Raw genomic sequence first — 25,177 nt, forward strand, 5'->3', positions numbered from 1 at the left:
GGATAGCAGGGTGGCTAGCGGAGAGGAGCGTATAGCAGGGTGGCTGGCGAAGAGGAGCGGATAGCAGGGTGGCTGGCGGAGAGGAGCGGATACCAGGGCGGCTGGCGGAGGTGAGCAAATATCGGAGCGGCGGGCGGAAGTGAGAGGAGGGGATAGCAGGGTGGCTGGCGGAGGTGAGCGGATAGCAGAGTGGCTGGCGGAGGTGAGCGGATAGCAGGGTGGCTGGCGGAGAGGAGCGGATAGCAGGGTGGCTGGCGGATAGGAGCGGATAGCATGGTGGCTGGCGGAGAGGAGCGGATAGCAGGGTGGCTGGCGGAGAGGAGCGGATAGCAGGGTGGCTGGCGGAGGTGAGCAAATATCGGAGCGGCGGGCGGAAGTGAGCGGATAGCAGAGTGGCTGGCGGAGGTGAGCGGATAGCAGAGTGGCTGGTGGAGGTGAGCGGATAGCAGGGTGGCTGGCGGAGAGGAGCGGAAACCAAGGTGGCTGGCGGAGAGGAGCGGATGGCAGGGGGGCTGGCGGAGAGGAGCGGATGGCAGGGGGGCTGGCGGAGAGGAGCGGATAGCAGGGTGGCTGGCGGAGAGGAGCGGATAGCAGGGTGGCTGGCGGAGAGGAGAGGATAGCAGGGTGGCTGGCGGAGAGGAGCGGATAGCAGGGTGGCTGGCGGAGGTGAGCAAATATCGGAGTGGCTGGCGGAGGTGAGCGGATAGCAGAGTGGCTGGCGGAGGTGAGCGGATAAGAGGGTGGCTGACAGAGGAGCGGCTAGCAGGGTGGCTGGCGGAGAGGAGCGGATAGCAGGGTGGCTGGCGGAGAGGAGCGGATAGCAGGGTGGCTGGCGAAGAGGAGCGGATAGCAGGGTGGCTGGCGGAGAGGAGCAAATATCGGAGTGGCTGGCGGAGAGGAGCGGATAGCAGGGTGGCTGGCGGAGAGGAGCGGAAACCAAGGTGACGGGCGGACAGGAGCGTCTAGCAGATTGGCTGGCGGAGAGGAGCGGATAGCAGGGTGGCTGGCGGTGGTGAGCAAATATCGGAGTGGCTGGCGGAGGTGAGCGGATAGCAGAGTGGCTGGCGGAGGTGAGCGGATAGCAGAGTGGCTGGTGGAGGTGAGCGGATAGCAGGGTGGCTGGCGGAGAGGAGCGGAAACCAAGGTGACGGGCGGACAGGAGCGTCTAGCAGATTGGCTGGCGGAGAGGAGCGGATAGCAGGGTGGCTGGCGGAGAGGAGCGGATAGCAGGGTGGCTGGCGGAGGTGAGCGGATAGCAGAGTGGCTGGCGGAGGTGAGCGGATAGCAGCGTGGCTGGCGGAGGTGAGCGGATAGCAGCGTGGCTGGCGGAGGTGAGCGGATAGCAGCGTGGCTGGCGGAGGTGAGCGGATAGCAGGGTGAATGGAGGAGAGGAGCGGATAGCAGGGTTGCTGGCAGAGAGGAGCGGATAGCAGGGTGGCTGGCGGAGAGGAGCGGATAGCAGGGTGGCTGGCGGAGAGGAGCGGATAGCAGGGTGGCTGGCGGAGAGGAGCGGATACCAGGGTGGCTGGCGAAGAGGAGCGGATAGCACGGTGGCTGGCGGAGAGGAGCAGAAACCAAGGTGGCTGGCGGACAGGAGCGGCTAGCAGATTGGCTGGCGGAGAGGAGCGGATAGCAGGGTGGCTGGCGGAGAGGAGCGGATAGCAGGGTGGCTGGCGGAGGTGAGCGGATAGCAGAGTGGCTGGCGGAGGTGAGCGGATAGCAGCGTGGCTGGCGGAGAGGAGCGGATAGCAGGGTGGCTGGCGGAGAGGAGCGGATAGCAGGGTGGCTGGCGAAGAGGAGCGGATAGCACTGTGGCTGGCGGAGAGGAGCAGAAACCAAGGTGGCTGGCGGACAGGAGCGGCTAGCAGATTGGCTGGCGGAGAGGAGCGGATAGCAGGGTGGCTGGCGGAGAGGAGCGGATAGCAGGGTGGCTGGCGGAGAGGAGCGGATAGCAGGGTGGCTGGCGGAGAGGAGCGGATAGCAGGGTGGCTGGCGGAGAGGAGCGGATAGCAGGGTGGCTGGCGGAGGTGAGCGGATAGCAGAGTGGCTGGCGGAGGTGAGCGGATAGCAGCGTGGCTGGCGGAGGTGAGCGGATAGCAGCGTGGCTGGCGGAGGTGAGCGGATAGCAGGGTGAATGGAGGAGAGGAGCGGATAGCAGGGTGGCTGGCGGAGAGGAGCGGATACCAGGGTGGCTGGCGAAGAGGAGCGGATAGCACGGTGGCTGGCGGAGAGGAGCAGAAACCAAGGTGGCTGGCGGAGAGGAGCGGATAGCAGGGTGGCTGGCGGAGAGGAGCGGATAGCAGGGTGGCTGGCGGAGGTGAGCGGATAGCAGCGTGGCTGGCGGAGGTGAGCGGATAGCAGCGTGGCTGGCGGAGGTGAGCGGATAGCAGCGTGGCTGGCGGAGGTGAGCGGATAGCAGGGTGAATGGAGGAGAGGAGCGGATAGCAGGGTGGCTGGCGGAGAGGAGCTGATACCAGGGTGGCTGGCGAAGAGGAGCGGATAGCACGGTGGCTGGCGGAGAGGAGCGGAAACCAAGGTGGCTGGCGGACAGGAGCGGCTAGCAGATTGGCTGGCGGAGGTGAGCGGATAGCAGGGTGGCTGGCGGAGGTGAGCGGATAGCAGGGTGGCTGGCGGAGGTGAGCGGATAGCAGGGTGGCTGGCGGAGGTGAGCGGATAGCAGAGTGGCTGGCGGAGGTGAGCGGATAGCAGCGTGGCTGGCGGAGAGGAGCGGATAGCAGCGTGGCTGGCAGAGAGGAGCGGATAGCAGGGTGGCTGTCGGAGAGGAGCGGATAGCAGGGTTGCTGGCGGAGAGGAGCGGATAGCAGGGTGGCTGGCGGAGAGGAGCGGATACCAGGGTGGCTGGCGGAGAGGAGCAGAAACCAAGGTGGCTGGCGGACAGGAGCGGCTAGCAGATTGGCTGGCGGGGAGGAGCGGATATCAGGGTGGCTGGCGGAGAGGAGCGGATAGCAGGGTGGCTGGCGAAGAGGAGCGGATAGCACTGTGGCTGGCGGAGAGGAGCAGAAACCAAGGTGGCTGGCGGACAGGAGCGGCTAGCAGATTGGCTGGCGGAGAGGAGCGGATAGCAGGGTGGCTGGCGGAGAGGAGCGGATAGCAGGGTGGCTGGCGGAGAGGAGCGGATAGCAGGGTGGCTGGCGGAGGTGAGCGGATAGCAGGGTGGCTGGCGGAGGTGAGCGGATAGCAGGGTGGCTGGCGGAGGTGAGCGGATAGCAGGGTGGCTGGCGGAGGTGAGCGGATAGCAGCGTGGCTGGCGGAGGTGAGCGGATAGCAGCGTGGCTGGCGGAGGTGAGCGGATAGCAGGGTGAATGGAGGAGAGGAGCGGATAGCAGGGTGGCTGGCGGAGAGGAGCGGATACCAGGGTGGCTGGCGAAGAGGAGCGGATAGCACGGTGGCTGGCGGAGAGGAGCAGAAACCAAGGTGGCTGGCGGACAGGAGCGGCTAGCAGATTGGCTGGCGGAGAGGAGCGGATAGCAGGGTGGCTGGCGGAGAGGAGCGGATAGCAGGGTGGCTGGCGAAGAGGAGCGGATAGCACTGTGGCTGGCGGAGAGGAGCAGAAACCAAGGTCGCTGGCGGACAGGAGCGGCTAGCAGATTGGCTGGCGGAGAGGAGCGGATAGCAGGGTGGCTGGCGGAGAGGAGCGGATAGCAGGGTGGCTGGCGGAGAGGAGCGGATAGCAGGGTGGCTGGCGGAGAGGAGCGGATAGCAGGGTGGCTGGCGGAGGTGAGCGGATAGCAGAGTGGCTGGCGGAGGTGAGCGGATAGCAGCGTGGCTGGCGGAGGTGAGCGGATAGCAGGGTGAATGGAGGAGAGGAGCGGATAGCAGGGTGGCTGACTGTTAGGAGCGGATAGCAGAGTGGCTGACTGTTAGGAGCGGATAGCAGAGTGGCTGACTGAGAGGAGCGGATAGCAGAGTGGCTGACTGTTAGGAGCGGACTGCAGGGTGACTGGCGGAGAGGAGCGGATAGCAGGGTGGCTGGCGGAGAGGAGCGGATAGCAGGGTGGCTGGCGGAGGTGAGCAAATATCGGGGTGGCTGGCGGAGGTGAGCAAATATCGGGGTGGCTGGCGGAGGTGAGCGGATAGCAGAGTGGCTGGCGGAGGTGAGCGGATAGCAGGGTGGCTGGCGAAGAGGAGCGGATAGCAGGGTGGCTGGCGGAGAGGAGCGGATAGCAGGGTGGCTGGCGGAGGTGAGCAAATATCGGAGCGGCGGGCGGAAGTGAGAGGAGAGGATAGCAGGGTGGCTGGCGGAGAGGAGCGGATAGCAGAGTGGCTGGCGGAGGTGAGCGGATAGCAGAGTGGCTGGTGGAGCTGAGCGGATAGCAGGGTGGCTGGCGGAGAGGAGCGGATAGCAGGGTGGCTGGCGGAGAGGAGCGGATAGCAGGGTGGCTGGCGGAGAGGAGCGGATAGCAGGGTGGCTGGCGGAGAGGAGCGGATAGCAGGGTGGCTGGCGGAGAGGAGCGGATAGCAGGGTGGCTGGCGGAGAGGAGCGGATAGCAGGGTGGCTGGCGGAGAGGAGCGGATAGCAGGGTGGCTGGCGGAGGTGAGCAAATATCGGAGCGGCGGGCGGAAGTGAGCGGATAGCAGGGTGGCTGGCTGAGGTGAGCGGATAGCAGGGTGGCTGGCTGAGGTGAGCGGATAGCAGGGTGGCTGGCGGAGAGTAGCGGATAGCAGGGTGGCTGGCGGAGGTGAGCGGATAGCAGGGTGGCTGGCGGAGAGGAGTGGAAACCACGGTGGCTGGCGGAGAGGAGCGGCTAGCAGGGTGGCTGGCGGAGAGGAGCGGCTAGCAGGGTGGCTGGCGGAGAGGAGCGGATAGTAGGGTGGCTGGCGGAGAGGAGCGGATAGCAGGGTCGCTGGCGGAGAGGAGCGGATAGCAGGGTGGCTGGCGGAGGTGAGCAAATATCGGAGTGGCTGGCGGAGGTGAGCGGATAGCAGAGTGGCTGGCGGAGGTGAGCGGATAAGAGGGTGGCTGACAGAGGAGCGGCTAGCAGGGTGGCTGGCGGAGAGGAGCGGCTAGCAGGGTGGCTGGCGGAGAGGAGCGGATAGCAGGGTGGCTGGCGAAGAGGAGCGGATAGCAGGGTGGCTGGCGGAGGTGAGCAAATATCGGAGTGGCTGGCGGAGGTGAGCGGATAGCAGAGTGGCTGGCGGAGGTGAGCGGATAAGAGGGTGGCTGACAGAGGAGCGGCTAGCAGGGTGGCTGGCGGAGAGGAGCGGATAGCAGGGTGGCTGGCGAAGAGGAGCGGATAGCAGGGTGGCTGGCGGAGAGGAGCAAATATCGGAGTGGCTGGCGGAGAGGAGCGGATAGCAGGGTGGCAGGCGGAGAGGAGCGGAAACCAAGGTGACGGGCGGACAGGAGCGTCTAGCAGATTGGCTGGCGGAGAGGAGCGGATAGCAGGGTGGCTGGCGGAGAGGAGCGGATAGCAGGGTGGCTGGCGGTGGTGAGCAAATATCGGAGTGGCTGGCGGAGGTGAGCGGATAGCAGAGTGGCTGGCGGAGGTGAGCGGATAGCAGAGTGGCTGGCGGAGGTGAGCGGATAGCAGAGTGGCTGGTGGAGGTGAGCGGATAGCAGGGTGGCTGGCGGAGAGGAGCGGAAACCAAGGTGACGGGCGGACAGGAGCGTCTAGCAGATTGGCTGGCGGAGAGGAGCGGATAGCAGGGTGGCTGGCGGAGAGGAGCGGATAGCAGGGTGGCTGGCGGAGGTGAGCGGATAGCAGGGTCGCTGGCGGAGAGGAGCGGATAGCAGGGTGGCTGGCGGAGGTGAGCAAATATCGGAGTGGCTGGCGGAGGTGAGCGGATAGCAGAGTGGCTGGCGGAGGTGAGCGGATAAGAGGGTGGCTGACAGAGGAGCGGCTAGCAGGGTGGCTGGCGGAGAGGAGCGGCTAGCAGGGTGGCTGGCGGAGAGGAGCGGATAGCAGGGTGGCTGGCGAAGAGGAGCGGATAGCAGGGTGGCTGGCGGAGGTGAGCAAATATCGGAGTGGCTGGCGGAGGTCAGCGGATAGCAGAGTGGCTGGCGGAGGTGAGCGGATAAGAGGGTGGCTGACAGAGGAGCGGCTAGCAGGGTGGCTGGCGGAGAGGAGCGGATAGCAGGGTGGCTGGCGAAGAGGAGCGGATAGCAGGGTGGCTGGCGGAGAGGAGCAAATATCGGAGTGGCTGGCGGAGAGGAGCGGATAGCAGGGTGGCAGGCGGAGAGGAGCGGAAACCAAGGTGACGGGCGGATAGGAGCGTCTAGCAGATTGGCTGGCGGAGAGGAGCGGATAGCAGGGTGGCTGGCGGAGAGGAGCGGATAGCAGGGTGGCTGGCGGTGGTGAGCAAATATCGGAGTGGCTGGCGGAGGTGAGCGGATAGCAGAGTGGCTGGCGGAGGTGAGCGGATAGCAGAGTGGCTGGCGGAGGTGAGCGGATAGCAGAGTGGCTGGTGGAGGTGAGCGGATAGCAGGGTGGCTGGCGGAGAGGAGCGGAAACCAAGGTGACGGGCGGACAGGAGCGTCTAGCAGATTGGCTGGCGGAGAGGAGCGGATAGCAGGGTGGCTGGCGGAGAGGAGCGGATAGCAGGGTGGCTGGCGGAGGTGAGCGGATAGCAGAGTGGCTGGCGGAGGTGAGCGGATAGCAGAGTGGCTGGCGGAGGTGAGCGGATAGCAGCGTGGCTGGCGGAGGTGAGCGGATAGCAGCGTGGCTGGCGGAGGTGAGCGGATAGCAGCGTGGCTGGCGGAGGTGAGCGGATAGCAGGGTGAATGGAGGAGAGGAGCGGATAGCAGGGTTGCTGGCAGAGAGGAGCGGATAGCAGGGTGGCTGGCGGAGAGGAGCGGATAGCAGGGTGGCTGGCGGAGAGGAGCGGATAGCAGGGTGGCTGGCGGAGAGGAGCGGATACCAGGGTGGCTGGCGAAGAGGAGCGGATAGCACGGTGGCTGGCGGAGAGGAGCAGAAACCAAGGTGGCTGGCGGACAGGAGCGGCTAGCAGATTGGCTGGCGGAGAGGAGCGGATAGCAGGGTGGCTGGCGGAGAGGAGCGGATAGCAGGGTGGCTGGCGAAGAGGAGCGGATAGCACTGTGGCTGGCGGAGAGGAGCAGAAACCAAGGTGGCTGGCGGACAGGAGCGGCTAGCAGATTGGCTGGCGGAGAGGAGCGGATAGCAGGGTGGCTGGCGGAGAGGAGCGGATAGCAGGGTGGCTGGCGGAGAGGAGCGGATAGCAGGGTGGCTGGCGGAGAGGAGCGGATAGCAGGGTGGCTGGCGGAGGTGAGCGGATAGCAGAGTGGCTGGCGGAGGTGAGCGGATAGCAGCGTGGCTGGCGGAGGTGAGCGGATAGCAGGGTGAATGGAGGAGAGGAGCGGATAGCAGGGTTGCTGGCAGAGAGGAGCGGATAGCAGGGTGGCTGTCGGAGAGGAGCGGATAGCAGGGTGGCTGGCGGAGAGGAGCGGATAGCAGGGTGGCTGGCGGAGAGGAGCGGATACCAGGGTGGCTGGCGAAGAGGAGCGGATAGCACGGTGGCTGGCGGAGAGGAGCAGAAACCAAGGTGGCTGGCGGACAGGAGCGGCTAGCAGATTGGCTGGCGGAGAGGAGCGGATAGCAGGGTGGCTGGCGGAGAGGAGCGGATAGCAGGGTGGCTGGCGAAGAGGAGCGGATAGCACTGTGGCTGGCGGAGAGGAGCAGAAACCAAGGTGGCTGGCGGACAGGAGCGGCTAGCAGATTGGCTGGCGGAGAGGAGCGGATAGCAGGGTGGCTGGCGGAGAGGAGCGGATAGCAGGGTGGCTGGCGGAGAGGAGCGGATAGCAGGGTGGCTGGCGGAGAGGAGCGGATAGCAGGGTGGCTGGCGGAGGTGAGCGGATAGCAGAGTGGCTGGCGGAGGTGAGCGGATAGCAGCGTGGCTGGCGGAGGTGAGCTGATAGCAGCGTGGCTGGCGGAGGTGAGCGGATAGCAGCGTGGCTGGCGGAGGTGAGCGGATAGCAGGGTGAATGGAGGAGAGGAGCGGATAGCAGGGTGGCTGGCGGAGAGGAGCGGATACCAGGGTGGCTGGCGAAGAGGAGCGGATAGCACGGTGGCTGGCGGAGAGGAGCAGAAACCAAGGTGGCTGGCGGAGAGGAGCGGATAGCAGGGTGGCTGGCGGAGAGGAGCGGATAGCAGGGTGGCTGGCGGAGGTGAGCGGATAGCAGAGTGGCTGGCGGAGGTGAGCGGATAGCAGCGTGGCTGGCGGAGGTGAGCGGATAGCAGCGTGGCTGGCGGAGGTGAGCGGATAGCAGCGTGGCTGGCGGAGGTGAGCGGATAGCAGGGTGAATGGAGGAGAGGAGCGGATAGCAGGGTGGCTGGCGGAGAGGAGCGGATACCAGGGTGGCTGGCGAAGAGGAGCGGATAGCAGGGTGGCTGGCGGAGAGGAGCAGAAACCAAGGTGGCTGGCGGACAGGAGCGGCTAGCAGATTGGCTGGCGGAGAGGAGCGGATAGCAGGGTGGCTGGCGGAGGTGAGCGGATAGCAGGGTGGCTGGCGGAGGTGAGCGGATAGCAGAGTGGCTGGCGGAGGTGAGCGGATAGCAGCGTGGCTGGCGGAGGTGAGCGGATAGCAGCGTGGCTGGCGGAGGTGAGCGGATAGCAGCGTGGCTGGCGGAGAGGAGCGTATAGCAGAGTGGCTGGCAGAGAGGAGCGGATAGCAGGGTGGCTGTCGGAGAGGAGCGGATAGCAGGGTTGCTGGCGGAGAGGAGCGGATAGCAGGGTGGCTGGCGGAGAGGAGCGGATACCAGGGTGGCTGGCGGAGAGGAGCAGAAACCAAGGTGGCTGGCGGACAGGAGCGGCTAGCAGATTGGCTGGCGGGGAGGAGCGGATATCAGGGTGGCTGGCGGAGAGGAGCGGATAGCAGGGTGGCTGGCGAAGAGGAGCGGATAGCACTGTGGCTGGCGGAGAGGAGCAGAAACCAAGGTGGCTGGCGGACAGGAGCGGCTAGCAGATTGGCTGGCGGAGAGGAGCGGATAGCAGGGTGGCTGGCGGAGAGGAGCGGATAGCAGGGTGGCTGGCGGAGAGGAGCGGATAGCAGGGTGGCTGGCGGAGGTGAGCGGATAGCAGGGTGGCTGGCGGAGGTGAGCGGATAGCAGGGTGGCTGGCGGAGGTGAGCGGATAGCAGCGTGGCTGGCGGAGGTGAGCGGATAGCAGCGTGGCTGGCGGAGGTGAGCGGATAGCAGGGTGAATGGAGGAGAGCAGCGGATAGCAGGGTGGCTGGCGGAGAGGAGCGGATACCAGGGTGGCTGGCGAAGAGGAGCGGATAGCACGGTGGCTGGCGGAGAGGAGCAGAAACCAAGGTGGCTGGCGGACAGGAGCGGCTAGCAGATTGGCTGGCGGAGAGGAGCGGATAGCAGGGTGGCTGGCGGAGAGGAGCGGATAGCAGGGTGGCTGGCGAAGAGGAGCGGATAGCACTGTGGCTGGCGGAGAGGAGCGGATAGCAGGGTGGCTGGCGGAGAGGAGCGGATAGCAGGGTGGCTGGCGGAGAGGAGCGGATAGCAGGGTGGCTGGCGGAGGTGAGCGGATAGCAGGGTGGCTGGCGGAGGTGAGCGGATAGCAGAGTGGCTGGCGGAGGTGAGCGGATAGCAGCGTGGCTGGCGGAGGTGAGCGGATAGCAGCGTGGCTGGCGGAGGTGAGCGGATAGCAGGGTGAATGGAGGAGAGGAGCGGATAGCAGGGTGGCTGGCGGAGAGGAGCGGATACCAGGGTGGCTGGCGAAGAGGAGCGGATAGCACGGTGGCTGGCGGAGAGGAGCAGAAACCAAGGTGGCTGGCGGACAGGAGCGGCTAGCAGATTGGCTGGCGGAGAGGAGCGGATAGCAGGGTGGCTGGCGGAGAGGAGCGGATAGCAGGGTGGCTGGCGGAGAGGAGCGGATAGCAGGGTGGCTGGCGAAGAGGAGCGGATAGCACTGTGGCTGGCGGAGAGGAGCAGAAACCAAGGTGGCTGGCGGACAGGAGCGGCTAGCAGATTGGCTGGCGGAGAGGAGCGGATAGCAGGGTGGCTGGCGGAGGTGAGCGGATAGCAGAGTGGCTGGCGGAGGTGAGCGGATAGCAGAGTGGCTGGCGGAGGTGAGCGGATAGCAGCGTGGCTGGCGGAGGTGAGCGGATAGCAGCGTGGCTGGCGGAGGTGAGCGGATAGCAGGGTGGCTGACTGTTAGGAGCGGATAGCAGAGTGTCTGACTGAGAGGAGCGGATAGCAGAGTGGCTGACTGTTAGGAGCGGACTGCAGGGTGACTGGCGGAGAGGAGCGGATAGCAGGGTGGCTGGCGGAGAGGAGCGGATAGCAGGGTGGCTGGCGGAGGTGAGCAAATATCGGGGTGGCTGGCGGAGGTGAGCAAATATCGGGGTGGCTGGCGGAGGTGAGCGGATAGCAGAGTGGCTGGCGGAGGTGAGCGGATAGCAGGGTGGCTGGCGGAGAGGAGCGGATAGCAGGGTGGCTGGCGGAGAGGAGCGGATAGCAGGGTGGCTGGCGGAGAGGAGCGGATAGCAGGGTGGCTGGCGGAGGTGAGCAAATATCGGAGCGGCGGGCGGAAGTGAGAGGAGCGGATAGCAGGGTGGCTGGCGGAGAGGAGCGGATAGCAGAGTGGCTGGCGGAGGTGAGCGGATAGCAGAGTGGCTGGTGGAGCTGAGCGGATAGCAGGGTGGCTGGCGGAGAGGAGCGGATAGCAGGGTGGCTGGCGGAGAGGAGCGGATAGCAGGGTGGCTGGCGGAGAGGAGCGGATAGCAGGGTGGCTGGCGGAGAGGAGCGGATAGCAGGGTGGCTGGCGGAGAGGAGCGGATAGCAGGGTGGCTGGCGGAGGAGCGGATAGCAGGGTGGCTGGCGGAGGTGAGCGGATAGCAGGGTGGCTGGCGGAGAGGAGTGGAAACCAAGGTGGCTGGCGGAGAGGAGCGGCTAGCAGGGTGGCTGGCGGAGAGGAGCGGATAGTAGGGTGGCTGGCGGAGAGGAGCGGATAGCAGGGTGGCTGGCGGAGAGGAGCGGATAGCAGGGTCGCTGGCGGAGAGGAGCGGATAGCAGGGTGGCTGGCGGAGAGGAGCGGATAGCAGGGTGGCTGGCGGAGAGGAGCGGATAGCAGGGTGCCTGGCGGAGGTGAGCAAATATCGGAGTGGCTGGCGCAGGTGAGCGGATAGCAGAGTGGCTGGCGGAGGTGAGCGGATAAGAGGATGGCTGACAGAGGAGCGGCTAGCAGGGTGGCTGGCGGAGAGGAGCAGATAGCAGGGTGGCTGGCGGAGAGGAGCGGAAACCAAGATGGCTGGCTGAGAGGAGCGGCTAGCAGGGTTGCTGGCGGAGAGGAGCGGATAGCAGGGTGGCTGGCGGAGAGGAGCGGATAGCAGGGTGGCTGGCGGAGAGGAGCGGATAGCAGGGTGGCTGGCGGAGAGGAGCGGATAGCAGGGTGGCTGGCGGAGGTGAGCAAATATCGGAGTGGCTGGCGGAGGTGAGCGGATAGCAGAGTGGCTGGCGGAGGTGAGCGGATAGCAGGGTGGCTGACAGAGGAGCGGATAGCAGGGTGGCTGGCGGAGAGGAGCTGATAGCAGGGTGGCTGGCGGAGAGGAGCGGATAGCAGGGTGGCTGGCGGCAGGAGCGGATAGCAGGGTGGCTGGCGGCAGGAGCGGATAGCAGGGTGGCTGGCGGAGAGGAGCGGATAGCAGGGTGGCTGGCGGAGAGGAGCGGATAGCAGGGTGGCTGGCGGAGAGGAGCGGATAGCAGGGTGGCTGGCGGAGAGGAGCGGATAGCAGGGTGGCCGGCGGAGAGGAGCGGAAACCAAGGTGGCTGGCGGACAGGAGCGTCTAGCAGATTGGCTGGCGGAGAGGAGCGGATTGCAGGGTGGCTGGCGGAGAGGAGCGGATTGCAGGGTGGCTGGCGGAGAGGAGCGGATAGCAGGGTGGCTGGCGGAGAGGAGCGGATAGCAGGGTGGCTGGCGGAGAGGAGCGGATAGCAGGGTGGCTGGCGGAGAGGAGCGGATAGCAGGGTGGCTGGCGGAGAGGAGCTGATAGCAGGGTGGCTGGCGGAGGCGAGCAAATATCGGAGTGGCTGGCGGAGGTTAGCGGATAGCAGAGTGGCTGGCGGAGGTGAGCGGATAGCAGGGTGGCTGTCGGAGAGGAGCGGATAGCAGGGAGGCTGGCGGAGAGGAGCGGATAGCAGGGTGGCTGGCGGACAGGACCGGCTAGAAGGGGGGCTGGCGGAGAGGAGCGGATAGCAGGGTGGCTGGTGGAGAGGAGCGGATAGAAGGGTGGCTGGCAGAGAAGAGCGGATAGCAGGGTGGCTGGCGGAGAGGAGCGGATAGCAGGGTGGCTGGCGTAGAGGAGCGGATAGCAGGGTGGCTGGCGTAGAGGAGCGGATAGCAGGGTGGCTGTCGGAGAGGAGCGGATCGCAGGGTGGCTGGCGGTGTGGAGCGGAAACCAAGGTGGCTGGCCGACAGGAACGGCTAGCAGATTGGCTGGCGGAGAGGAGCGGATAGCAGGGTGGCTGGCGGAGAGGAGCGGATAGCAGGGTGGCTGGCGGAGAGGAGCGGATAGCAGGGTGGCTGGCGGAGAGGAGCGGATAGCAGGGTGGCTGGCGGTGTGGAGCGGAAACCAAGGTGGCTGGCCGACAGGAACGGCTAGCAGATTGGCTGGCGGAGAGGAGCGGATAGCAGGGTGGCTGGCGGAGAGGAGCGGATAGCAGGGTGGCTGGCGGAGAGGAGCGGATAGCAGGGTGGCTGGCGGAGAGGAGCGGAAACCAAGGTGGCTGGCGGAGAGGAGCGGATACCAGGGTGGATGGCGGAGAGGAGCGGATAGCAGGGTGGATGGCGGAGAGGAGCGGATAGCAGGGTGGCTGGCAGAGAGGAGCGGAAACCAAGGTGGCTGGCGGAGAGGAGCGGAAAGCAGGGTGGCTGGCGGAAAGGAGCGGATAGCAGAGTGGCTGCCGGAGAGGAGCGGATAACAGGGTGGCTGGCGGAGGTGAGCAAATATCGTAGTGGCTGGCGGAAGTGAGCGGATAGCAGAGTGGCTGGCGGAGGTGAGCGGATAGCAGAGTGGCTGGCGGAGGTGAGCGGATAGCAGGGTGACTGGAGGAGGTGAGCGGATAGCAGGGTGGCTGGCGGAGAGGAGCGGATAGCAGGGTGGCTGGCGGAGAGGAGCGGAAACCAAGGTGGCTGGCGGAGAGGAGCGGATAGCAGGGTGGCTGGCAGAGAGGAGCGGATAGCAGGGTGGCTGGCGGAAAGGAGCGGATATCAGGGTGGCTGGCGGAGAGGAGCGGATAGCAGTGTTGCTGGCGGAGAGGAGCGGATAGCAGGGTGGCTGGCAGAGAGGAGCGGTGTGACAGAGCGATTCTGGCGGGACCCAACTGAGAGTGCCAAATCAGGACCAATTGCTCAAACAGGGCAGTCACAGCCCTAGGCTGGGGTTTTTCCACCTCTAAGGCCAACCAAACCAGCCAGACAAAAAGGACTTTGGTCTCACCCCACTGGCTAACCACAAGTCACACAAGCAATTTCCTTAGACACTCCAGTCTCCCAGCATCACCACCAGTGCACTCGTCCTGGGGATGAATGGTTATGAAAACCAACACCCCAATAAAAGAAAACGGTTCCCTCGATCCCAAAGGACCAAGCCCCAGACCCAGGTCAATATACACATCAGATCTTACCCACAAATCACGCTGTTGCCAATCCTTTAGAATCTAAAATCTAAAGGTTTATTTACAAAGGGAAAAAAGTGGAAATGAGAGGTAGAATTGGTTAAATGGAATCAATTACATACAGTAATGGCAAAGTTCTTAGTTCAGGCTTGCAGCAGTGCTGGAGTAAACTGCGGGTTCAAATTGAGTCCCTGGAATGCATCCCCCACTGGGATGGGTCGTTCAGTCCCTTGTGTAAAGCTTCAGTTTGTAGCAAAGTCCTTCCAGAGGTCAGAAGCAGGATTGAAGACAAGATGGAGATGAAGCATCAGCCTTATATAGACTTTTCCAGGTGTAAGAATCTCTTTGTCTTCACTGTGGAAATTTACAGCAAAATGGAGCCTGGAGTCACATGGGCCAGTCCCTGCATACTTTGCTGAGTCACAAGGCGTGTCTGCCTTCTCTCCATGGGTCCATTGTGTCCTTAATGGTCCTTAATGGGCCATCAAACAGGCTAGGCAGAGCTAACACCAGCTTGTCTGGGAGGCTTCCCCCAGAAGCACAGCACAAACTTGAAATACAGACAGCATAGAGCCAACATTCATAACTTCAACTAAAAATGATACAGACATATAGACAGCATAATTATAATCAGCAACCCAGAACCTGTTCTTAGACACCTTATATGACCCCCTTTACTTAGGATTTGGTGCCACTACAGGACCTTGGTTGCAACCCATGTTCTATATGGTCCCCATTTATATCAATAACGTCACAAGCGGATAGCAGGGTGGCTGGCGGAAAGGAGCGGATAGCAGGGTGGCTGGCGGAAAGGAGCGGATAGCAGGGTGGCTGACGGAGAGGAGCGGATAGCAGGGTGGCTGACGGAGAGGAGCGGATAGCAGGGTGGCTGGCGGAGAGGAGCGGATAGCAGGGTGGCTGGCGGAGAGGAGCGGATAGCAGGGTGGCTGGCGGAGAGGAGCGGATAGCAGGGTGGCTGGCGGAGAGGAGCGGATAGCAGGGTGGCTGGCGGAAAGGAGCGGATAGCAGGGTGGCTGACGGAGAGGAGCAGATAGCAGAGTGGCTGGCGGAGAGGAGCGGATAGCAGGGTGGCTGGCGGAGGTGAGCGGATAGCAGGGTGACTGGCGGAGAGGAGCGGATAGCAGGGTGACTGGCGGAGAGGAGCGGATAGCAGGGTGACTGACGGAGAGAAGCGGAGAGCAGGGTGGCTGGCGGAGAGGAACGGATAGCAGGGTGGGTGACGGAGAGGAGCGGATAGCAGGGTGGCTGGCGGAGAGGAGCGGATAGCAGGGTGGCTGGCGGAGAGGAGCTGATAGCAGGCTGGCTGGCGGAGAGGAGCGGATAGCAGGGTGGCTGGCGGAGAGGAGCGGAAACGAAGGTGGCTGGCGGAGAGGACCGGAAACCAAGGTGGCTGGCGGAGAGGAGCGGCTAGCAGATTGGCTGGCGGAGAGGAGCGGATAGCAGATTGGCTGGCGGAGAGGAGCGGATAGCAGGGTGGCTGGCGGAGAGGAGCGGATAGCAGGGTGGCTGGCAGAGAGGAGCGGAAACCAAGGTGGCTGGCGGAGAGGAGCGGATAGCAGTGTGGCTGGCGGAGAGGAGCGGATAGCAGGGTGGCTGGCGGAGAGGAGCGGATAGCAGGGTGGCTGGCGGAGAGGAGCGGAAACCAAGGTGGCTGGCGGAGAGGAGCGGATAGCAGGGTGGCTGGCGGAGGTGAGCAAATATCAGGGTGGCTGGCGGAGGTGAGCGTAAAGCAGAGTGGCTGGCGGAGTTGACCGGATAGCAGAGTGGCTGACAGAGGAGCGGATAGCAGGGTGACTGGCGGAGAGGAGCGGATAGCAGGGTGGCTTGCGGAGAGGAGCGGATAGCAGGGTGACTGACGGAGAGGAGCGGATAGCAGGGTGGCTGGCGGAGAGGAGCGCATAGCAGGGTGGCTGGCGGAGAGGAGCGCATAGCAGGGTGGCTTGCGGAGAGGAGCGAATAGCAGGGTGGCTGGCGGAGAGGAGCGGATAGCAGGGTGGCTGCCGGTGTGGAGCGGAAACCAAGGTGGCTGGCGGAGAGGAGCGGATAGCAGGGTGGCTTGCGGAGAGGAGCGGATAGCAGGGTGACTGGCGGAGAGGAGCGGATAGCAGGGTGGCTTGTGGAGAGGAGCGGATAGCAGGGTGACTGACGGAGTGGAGCGGATAGCAGAGTGGCTGACAGAGGAGCGGATAGCAGGGTGACTGGCGGAGAGGAGCGGATAGCAGGGTGGGTGGCGGAGAGGAGCGAATAGCAGTGTTGCTGGCGGAGAGGAGCGGATAGCAGGGTGGCTGGCGGAGAAAAGCGGATAGCAGGGTGGCTGGCGGAGAGGAGCGGATAGCAGGCTGGCTGGCGGAGAGGAGCGGATGGCAGGGTGGCTGGCGGAGAGGAGCTGAAACCAAGGTGGCTGGCGGAGAGGAGCGGAAACCAAGGTGGCTGGCGGACAGGAGCGGCTAGCATATTGGCTGGCGGAGAGGAGCGGATAGCAGGGTGGCTGGCGGAGAGGAGCGGATAGCAGGGTGGCTGGCGGAGAGGAGCGGATGGCAGGGTGGCTGGCGGAGAGGAGCGGATAGCAGGGTGGCTGGCGGAGAGGAGCGGATAGCAGGGTGGCTGGCGGAGAGGAGCGGATAGCAGGGTGGCTGGCGGAGGTGAGCAAATATCGGAGTGGCTGGCGGAGGTGAGCGGATAGCAGAGTGGCTGGCGGAGGTGAGCGGATAGCACGGTGGCTGGCGGAGAGGAGCGGATAGCAGGCTGGCTGGGGGAGAGGAGCGGATAGCAGGGTGGCTGGCGGAGAGGAGCGGAAAACAAGGTGGCTGGCGGAGAGGAGCGGAAACCAAGGTGGCTGGCGGACAGGAGCGGCTAGCAGATTGGCTGGCGGAGAGAAGCGGATAGCAGGGTGGCTGGCGGAGAGGAGCGGATAGCAGGGTGGCTGGCGGAGAGGAGCGGATAGCAGGGTGGCTGGCGGAGAGGAGCGGATAGCAGGGTGGCTGGCGGAGGTGAGCAAATATCGGAGTGGCTGGCGGAGGTGAGCGGATAGCAGGGTGGCTGGCGGAGAGGAGCGGATAGCAGGGTGGCTGGCGGAGAGGAGCGGATAGCAGGGTGGCTGGCGGAGAGGAGCGGATAGCAGGGTGGCTGGCGGAGAGGAGCGGATAGCAGGGTGGCTGGTGGAGAGGAGCGGATAGCAGGGTGGCTGGCGGAGAGGAGCGGAAACCAAGGTGGCTGGCGGACAGGAGCGGCTAGCAGATTGGCTGGCGGAGGTGAGCGGATAGCAGGGTGGCTGGCGGAGAGGAGCGGATAGCAGGGTGGCTGGCGGAGAGGAGCGGATAGCAGGGTGGCCGGCGGAGAGGAGCGGAAACCAAGGTGGCTGGCGGACAGGAGCGTCTAGCAGATTGGCTGGCGGAGAGGAGCGGATTGCAGGGTGGCTGGCGGAGAGGAGCGGATTGCAGGGTGGCTGGCGGAGAGGAGCGGATAGCAGGGTGGCTGGCGGAGAGGAGCGGATAGCAAGGTGGCTGGCGGAGAGGAGCGGATAGCAGGGTGGCTGGCGGAGAGGAGCGGATAGCAGGGTGGCTGGCGGAGAGGAGCGGATAGCAGGGTGGCCGGCGGAGAGGAGCGGAAACCAAGGTGGCTGGCGGACAGGAGCGTCTAGCAGATTGGCTGGCGGAGAGGAGCGGATTGCAGGGTGGCTGGCGGAGAGGAGCGGATTGCAGGGTGGCTGGCGGAGAGGAGCGGATAGCAGGGTGGCTGGCGGAGAGGAGCGGATAGCAGGGTGGCTGGCGGAGAGGAGCGGATAGCAGGGTGGCTGGCGGAGAGGAGCGGATAGCAGGGTGGCTGGCGGAGAGGAGCGGATAGCAGGGTGGCTGGCGGAGAGGAGCTGATAGCAGGGTGGCTGGCGGAGGCGAGCAAATATCGGAGTGGCTGGCAGAGGTTAGCGGATAGCAGAGTGGCTGGCGGAGGTGAGCGGATAGCAGGGAGGCTGGCGGAGAGGAGCGGATAGCAGGGTGGCTGGCGGACAGGACCGGCTAGAAGGGGGGCTGGCGGAGAGGAGCGGATAGCAGGGTGGCTGGTGGAGAGGAGCGGATAGCAGGGTGGCTGGCAGAGAAGAGCGGATAGCAGGGTGGCTGGCGGAGAGGAGCGGATAGCAGGGTGGCTGGCGTAGAGGAGCGGATAGCAGGGTGGCTGGCGTAGAGGAGCGGATAGCAGGGTGGCTGTCGGAGAGGAGCGGATAGCAGGGTGGCTGTCGGAGAGGAGCGGATCGCAGGGTGGCTGGCGGTGTGGAGCGGAAACCAAGGTGGCTGGCCGACAGGAACGGCTAGCAGATTGGCTGGCGGAGAGGAGCGGATAGCAGGGTGGCTGGCGGAGAGGAGCGGATAGCAGGGTGGCTGGCGGAGAGGAGCGGATAGCAGGGTGGCTGGCGGAGAGGAGCGGATAGCAGGGTGGCTGGCGGTGTGGAGCGGAAACCAAGGTGGCTGGCCGACAGGAACGGCTAGCAGATTGGCTGGCGGAGAGGAGCGGATAGCAGGGTGGCTGGCGGAGAGGAGCGGATAGCAGGGTGGCTGGCGGAGAGGAGCGGATAGCAGGGTGGCTGGCGGAGAGGAGCGGAAACCAAGGTGGCTGGCGGAGAGGAGCGGATACCAGGGTGGATGGCGGAGAGGAGCGGATAGCAGGGTGGATGGCGGAGAGGAGCGGATAGCAGGGTGGCTGGCAGAGAGGAGCGGAAACCAAGGTGGCTGGCGGAGAGGAGCGGAAAGCAGGGTGGCTGGCGGAAAGGAGCGGATAGCAGAGTGGCTGCCGGAGAGGAGCGGATAACAGGGTGGCTGGCGGAGGTGAGCAAATATCGTAGTGGCTGGCGGAGGTGAGCGGATAGCAGAGTGGCTGGCGGAGGTGAGCGGATAGCAGAGTGGCTGGCGGAGGTGAGCGGATAGCAGGGTGACTGGAGGAGGTGAGCGGATAGCAGGGTGGCTGGCGGAGAGGAGCGGATAGCAGTGTTGCTGGCGGAGAGGAGCGGATAGCAGGGTGGCTGGCAGAGAGGAGCGGATAGCAGGGTGGCTGGCGGAAAGGAGCGGATAGCAGGGTGGCTGGCGGAAAGGAGCGGATAGCAGGGTGGCTGACGGAGAGGAGCGGATAGCAGGGTGGCTGACGGAGAGGAGCGGATAGCAGGGTGGCTGGCGGAGAGGAGCGGATAGCAGGGTGGCTGGCGGAGAGTAGCGGATAGCAGGGTGGCTGGCGGAGAGGAGCGGATAGCAGTGTTGCTGGCGGAGAGGAGCGGATAGCAGGGTGGCTGGCGGAGAGGAGCGGATAGCAGGGTGGCTGGCGGAGAGGAGCGGATAGCAGGGTGGCTGGCGGAGAGGAGCGGATAGCAGGGTGGCTGACGGAGAGGAGCGGATAGCAGGGTGGCTGACGGAGAGGAGCGGATAGCAGAGTGGCTGGCGGAGAGGAGCGGATAGCAGGGTGGCTGGCGGACGTGAGCGGATAGCAGGGTGACTGGCGGAGAGGAGCGGATAGCAGGGTGACTAGCGGAGAGGAGCGGATAGCAGGGTGACTGACGGAGAGAAGCGGAGAGCAGGGTGGCTGGCGGAGAGGAACGGATAGCAGGGTGGGTGACGGAGAGGAGCGGATAGCAGGGTGGCTGGCGGAGAGGAGCGGATAGCAGGGTGGCTGGCGGAGAGGAGCTGATAGCAGGCTGGCTGGCGGAGAGGAGCGGATAGCAGGGTGGCTGGCGGAGAGGAGCGGAAACGAAGGTGGCTGGCGGAGAGGACCGGAAACCAAGGTGGCTGGCGGAGAGGAGCGGCTAGCAGATTGGCTGGCGGAGAGGAGCGGATAGCAGATTGGCTGGCGGAGAGGAGCGGATAGCAGGGTGGCTGGCGGAGAGGAGCGGATAGCAGGGTGGCTGGCGGAGAGGAGCGGAAACCAAGGTGGCTGGCGGAGAGGAGCGGATAGCAGGGTGGCTGGCGGAGAGGAGCGGATAGCAGGGTGGCTGGCGGAGAGGAGCGGATAGCAGGGTGGCTGGCGGAGAGGAGCGGAAACCAAGGTGGCTGGCGGAGAGGAGCGGATAGCAGGGTGGCTGGCGGAGGTGAGCAAATATCAGGGTGGCTGGCGGAGGTGAGCGTAAAGCAGAGTGGCTGGCGGAGTTGACCGGATAGCAGAGTGGCTGACAGAGGAGCGGATAGCAGGGTGACTGGCGGAGAGGAGCGGATAGCAGGGTGGCTTGCGGAGAGAAGCGGATAGCAGGGTGACTGACGGAGAGGAGCGGATAGCAGGGTGGCTGGCGGAGAGGAGCGCATAGCAGGGTGGCTGGCGGAGAGGAGCGCATAGCAGGGTGGCTTGCGGAGAGGAGCGAATAGCAGGGTGGCTGGCGGAGAGGAGCGGATAGCAGGGTGGCTGGCGGTGTGGAGCGGAAACCAAGGTGGCTGGCGGAGAGGAGCGGATAGCAGGGTGGCTTGCGGAGAGGAGCGGATAGCAGGGTGACTGGCGGAGAGGAGCGGATAGCAGGGTGGCTTATGGAGAGGAGCGGATAGCAGGGTGACTGACGGAGTGGAGCGGATAGCAGAGTGGCTGACAGAGGAGCGGATAGCAGGGTGACTGGCGGAGAGGAGCGGATAGCAGGGTGGGTGGCGGAGAGGAGCGAATAGCAGTGTTGCTGGCGGAGAGGAGCGGATAGCAGGGTGGCTGGCGGAGAGGAGCGGATAGCAGGGTGGCTGGCGGAGAGGAGCGGATAGCAGGGTGGCTGGCGGAGAGGAGCGGATAGCAGGGTGGCTGGCGGAGAGGAGCGGATAGCAGAGTGGCTGGCGGAGAGGAGCGGATAGCAGGGTGGCTGGCGGTGTGGAGCGGAAACCAAGGTGGCTGGCCGACAGGAACGCCTAGCAGATTGGCTGGCGGAGAGGAGCGGATAGCAGGGTGGCTGGCGGAGAGGAGCGGATAGCAGGGTGGCTGGCGGAGAGGAGCGGATAGCAGTGTTGCTGGCGGAGAGGAGCGGATAGCAGGGTGGCTGGCGGAGAGGAGCGGATAGCAGGGTGGCTGGCGGAGAGGAGCGGATAGCAGGGTGGCTGGCGGAGAGGAGCGGATAGCAGGGTGGCTGGCGGAGAGGAGCGGATAGCAGGGTGGCTGGCGGAGAGGAGCGGATAGCAGGGTGGCTGGCGGAGAGGAGCGGATAGCAGGGTGGCTGGCGGAGAGGAGCGGATAGCAGAGTGGCTGGCGGAGAGGAGCGGATAGCAGGGTGGCTGGCGGTGTGGAGCGGAAACCAAGGTGGCTGGCCCACAGGAACGGCTAGCAGATTGACTGGCGGAGAGGAGCGGATAGCAGGGTGGCTGGCGGATAGGAGCGGATAGCAGTGTTGCTGGCGGAAAGGAGCGGATAGCAGGGTGGCTGGCGGAGAGGAGCGGATAGCAGGGTGGCTGGCGGAGAGGAGCGGAAACCAAGGTGGCTGGCGGAGAGGAGCGGATAGCAGGGTGGCTGGCGGAGAGGAGCGGATAGCAGGGTGGCTGGCGGAGAGGAGCGGATAGCAGGGTGGCTGGCGGAGAGGAGCGGATAGCAGGGTGGCTGGCGGAGAGGAGCGGATAGCAGGGTGGCTGGCGGAGGTGAGCAAATATCGGAGTGGCTGGCGGAAGTGAGCGGATAGCAGAGTGGCTGGCGGAGGTGAGCAGATAGCAGGGTGACTGGCGGAGAGGAGCGGATAGCAGGGTGGCTAGCGGAGAGGAGCGGATAGCAGGGTGACTGACGGAGAGGAGCGGATAGCAGGGTGGCTGGCGGAGAGGAGCGGATAGCAGGGTGGCTGGCGGAGAGGAGCGGATAGCAGGGTGGCTGGCGGAGAGGAGCGGATAGCAGGGTGGCTGGCGGAGAGGAGCGGATAGCAGGGTGGCTGGCTGAGAGGAGCGGATAGCAGGGTGGCTGGCGGAGAGGAGCAGAAACCAAGGTGGCTGGCGGAGAGGAGCGGAAACCAAGGTGGCTGGCGGAGAGGAGCGGATAGCAGGGTGGCTGGCGGAGAGGAGCGGATAGCAGGGTGGCTGGCGGAGGTGAGCAAATATCGGGGTGGCTGGCGGAAGTGAGCGGATAGCAGAGTGGCTGGCGAAGGTTAGCGGATAGCAGGGTGGCTGGCGGAGGTGAGCAAATATCTGGGTGGCTGGCGGAGAGGCGCAGATAGCAGGGTGGCTAGCGGAGATGAGCAGATAGCAGGGTGGCTGGCGGAGAGGAGCGGATAGCAGGGTGGCTGGCGGAGGTGAGCAAATATCGGGGTGGCTGGCGGAGGTGATCAAATATCGGGGTGGCTGGCGGAGGTGAGCGGATAGCAGGGTGACTGGCGGAGAGGAGCGGATAGCAGGGTGGCTGGCGGAGGTGAGCAAATATCGGGGTGGCTGGCGGAGGTGAGCGGATAGCAGAGTGGCTGGCGGAGGTGAGCGGATAGCAGGGTGACTGGCGGAGAGGAGCGGATAGCAGGGTGGCTGGCGGAGGTGAGCAAATATCTGGGTGGCTGGCGGAGAGGAGCAGATAGCAGGGCGGCTGGCGGAGAGGAGCAGATAGCAGGGTGGCTGGCGGAGAGGAGCGGATAGCAGGGTGGCTGGCGGACGTGAGCAAATATCGGGGTGGCTGGCGGAGGTGAGCGGATAGCAGAGTGGCTGGCGGAGGTGAGCAAATATCGGGGTGGCTGGCGGAGGTGAGCGGATAGCAGAGTGGCTGGCGGAGGTGAGCGGATAGCAGGGTGACTGGCGGAGAGGAGCGGATAGCAGGGTGGCTAGCGGAGAGGAGCGGATAGCAGGGTGACTGACGGAGAGGAGCGGATAGCAGGGTGGCTGGCGGAGAGGAGCGGATAGCAGGGTGGCTGGCGGAGAGGAGCGGATAGCAGGGTGGCTGGCGGAGAGGAGCGGATAGCAGGGTGGCTGACTGAGAGGAGAGGATAGCAGGGTGGCTGACTGAGAGGAGCGGATAGCAGGGTGTCTGGCGGACAGGAGCGGATAGCAGGGTGTCTGGCGGACAGGAGCGGATAGCAGGGTGTCTGGCGGACAGCAGCAGATTGGAGCTTGACTGGCGGAGAGGAGCGGATAGCAGGGTGGCTAGTGGAGAGGAGCGGATAGCAGTGTGGCTGGCGGAGGTGAGCAAATATCGGAGTGGCTGGCGGAGGTTAGCGGATAGCAGGGTGACTGGCGAAGAGGAGCGGATAGCAGGGTGGCTGGCGGAGAGGAGCGGATAGCAGGGTGGCTGGCGGAGAGGAGCGGATAGCAGGGTGGCTGGCTGAGAGAAGCGGATAGCAGGGTGGCTGGCGGAGAGGAGCGGATAGCAGGGTGGCTGGCGGAGAGGAGCGGATAGCAGGGTGGTTGGCGGAGAGGAGCGGATAGCAGGGTAGCTGGCGAAGAGGAGCGGATAGCAGGGTGGCTGGCGGAGAGGAGCGGATAGCAGGGTGGCTGACTGAGATGAGCGGATAGCAGGGTGGCTGGCAGGAGAGTAGCGGATAGCAGGGTGGCTGGCGGAGGTGAGCAAATATCGGAGTGGCTGGCAGAGGTGAGCGGATAGCAGAGTGGCTGGCGGAGGTGAGCGGATAGCAGAGTGGCTGGCGGAGGTGAGCGGATAGCAGAGTGGCAGGCGGAGGTGAGCGGATAGCAGAGTGGTTTACAGAGGAGCGGATAGCAGGGTGGCTGGCGGAGAGGAGCGGATTGCAGGGTTTCTGGCGGAGAGGAGCGGATTGCAGGGTTTCTGGCGGAGAGGAGCGGATCGCAGGGTTTCTGGCGGAGAGGAGCGGATAGCAGGGTGGTTCGCGGAGAGGAGCGGAGAGCAGAGTGGCTTGCGGAGAGGAGCGGAGAGCAGAGTGGCTTGCGGAGAGGATCGGAGAGCAGAGTGGCTGAGTGAGAGGAGCGGATTGCAGAGTGGCTGACTGAGATGAGCGGATAGCAGGGTGGCTGGCAGGAGAGTAGCGGATAGCAGGGTGTCTGGCGGCGAGGAGCGGATAGCAGGGTGTCTGGCGGAGAGGAGCTGATAGCAGGGTGGCTGGCGGATAGGAGCGGATACCAGAGTGGCTGGGGGAGAGGAGAGGATAGCAGGGTGGCTGTCGGAGAGGAGAGGATAGCAGGGTGGCTGTGGGAGAGGAGCGGATAGCAGGGTGGCTGGCGGAGAGGAGCGGATAGCATGGTGGCTGACTGAGAGCAGCGGAGAATAGGGTGGCTGGCGGAGAGGAGCGGATAGCAGAGTGGCTTGCGGAGAGGAGCGGATAGAAGAGTGGCTAGCGGGAGAGTAGCGGATAGCTGGGTGGCTTACTGAGAGGAGCGGATAGCAGGGTGACTGACTGAGAGGAGCGGATTGCAGGGTGGCTGACTGAGAGGAGAGGATAGCAGGGTGGCTGACTGAGAGGAGCGGATAGCAGGGTGTCTGGCGGACAGGAGCGGATAGCAGGGTGTCTGGCGTACAGGAGCGGATAGCAGGGTGTCTGGCGGACAGGAGCGGATAGCAGGGTGTCTGGCGGACAGCAGGAGATTGGAGCTTGACTGGCGGAGAGGAGCGGATAGCAGGGTGGCTGGCGGAGAGGAGCGGATAGCAGTGTGGCTGGCGGAGGTGAGCTAATATCGGAGTGGCTGGCGGAGGTGAGCGGATAGCAGGGTGACTGGCGAAGAGGAGCGGATAGCAGGGTGGCTGGCGGAGAGGAGCGGATAGCAGGGTGGCTGGCTGAGAGGAGCGGATAGCAGGGTGGCTGGCGGAGAGGAGCGGATAGCAGGGTGGCTGGCGGAGAGGAGCGGATAGCAGGGTGGCTGGCGGAGAGGAGCGGATAGCAGGGTGGCTGGCGGAGAGGAGCGGATAGCAGGGTGGCTGGCGGAGAGGAGCGGATAGCAGGGGGGCTGGCTGAGAGGAACGGAAACCAAGGTGGCTGGCGGAGAGGAGCGGCTAGCAGGGTGGCTGGCGGAGAGGAGCGGATAGCAGGGTGGCTGGCGGAGAGGAGCGGATAGCAGGGTGGCTGGTGGAGAGGAGCGGATAGCAGGGGGGCTGGCTGAGAGGAACGGAAACCAAGGTGGCTGGCGGAGAGGAGCAGCTAGCAGGGTGGCTGGGGGAGAGGAGCGGATAGCAGGGTGCCTGGCGGAGAGGAGCGGATAGCAGGGTGGCTGGCGGAGAGGAGCGGATAGCAGGGTGGCTGGCGGAGAGGAGCGGATAGCAAGGTGGCTGGCGGAGGTGAGCCGATAGCAGGGTGGCTGGCGGAGGTGAGCAAATATCGGAGTGGCTGGCGGAGGTGAGCGGATAGCAGGGTGACTGGCGAAGAGGAGCGGATAGCAGGGTGGCTGGCGGAGAGGAGCGGATAGCAGGGTGGCTGGCGGAGAGGAGCGGATAGCAGGGTGGCTGGCGGAGAGGAGCGGATAGCAGGGTGGCTGGCGGAGAGGAGCGGATAGCAGGGTGGCTGGCGGAGAGGAGCGGATAGCAGGGTGGCTGGCGGAGAGGAGCGGATAGCAGGGGGGCTGGCTGAGAGGACCGGAAACCAAGGTGGCTGGTGGACAGGAGCGGCTAGCAGGGTGGCTGGGGGAGAGGAGCGGATAGCAGGGTGGCTGGCAGAGAGGAGCGGATAGCAGGGTGGCTGGCGGAGAGGAGCGGAT

This window comes from Mauremys mutica, chromosome 3 (assembly GCF_020497125.1).
Source record: "Mauremys mutica isolate MM-2020 ecotype Southern chromosome 3, ASM2049712v1, whole genome shotgun sequence".
In the NCBI taxonomy this organism is placed as follows: domain Eukaryota; kingdom Metazoa; phylum Chordata; order Testudines; family Geoemydidae; genus Mauremys; species Mauremys mutica.